Raw genomic sequence first — 876 nt, 5'->3', positions numbered from 1 at the left:
ATAGATCTATATGTCTGTTCTTGTGCCAGTACCAGGCAGTTTTGAGAACAGTGGCTTTGTAATATAGCTTGCTATCTGGTATTGAGATCCCACCTACTTTGTTCTTCTTTCTCAGTATTGCTGCAGCTATTCGAGGTCATTTTTGTTCCAGACGAATTTTTGGAACGTTTGTTCTAGATCTGTGAAATATGCCATTGGTATTTTAATGGGGAGTGCATTGAATCTATAGATTGCTTGGGTAGTATGGACATTTTGATGATGTTGATTCTACCAATCCATGAACACGGTATGTTCTCCTGTCTGTTTAGGTCTTCCTCTATCTTTTTTTTCAGTGTCCTGTATTTTTTCACATATAAGTCTTTTACATCCTTAGTTAAGTTTATTCCTAGGTATCTTAATATTTTTGGTGCGATGGTAAATGGAATTGCTATTTTAGTTTCTCTCTCTGTAAGTTTACTATTGGTGTAAAGAAATGCCATAGATTTCTTGGCATTAATTTTGTATCCTGATACATTGAGGAATTTGTTTATTAAGTCTAGTAGGTTTTTTTTCAGTTTTTTTTGTTATTTTTTTACATATGTCTCCCTACCCCCTCCCTTATTGACACCCACCACCACCACTCCCAACCTCCAGGACAAGCCCCCACCGCCCCAGGGTCTGTATCTATTGGTTATGCTAATATGCATGCATACAAGTCCTTTGGTTGATCTCTGATATCACCTCTCCCCCACTCCCCACCATCCCCTTGCCTTCCCTCTGAGGCTTGCCAGTCCATTTGCTGCTTCTCTGTCTCTGGATCCATTTTTGTTCATCAGTCTATGTGGTTCATCATATTCCACAAATGAGTGAGATCATGTGATATTTTTCTCAACCGGC

Source organism: Myotis davidii, unplaced genomic scaffold (genome assembly GCF_000327345.1).
Source record: "Myotis davidii unplaced genomic scaffold, ASM32734v1 scaffold2226, whole genome shotgun sequence".
NCBI lineage: Eukaryota > Metazoa > Chordata > Mammalia > Chiroptera > Vespertilionidae > Myotis > Myotis davidii.
Note: the sequence above shows the minus strand (reverse complement) of the source record.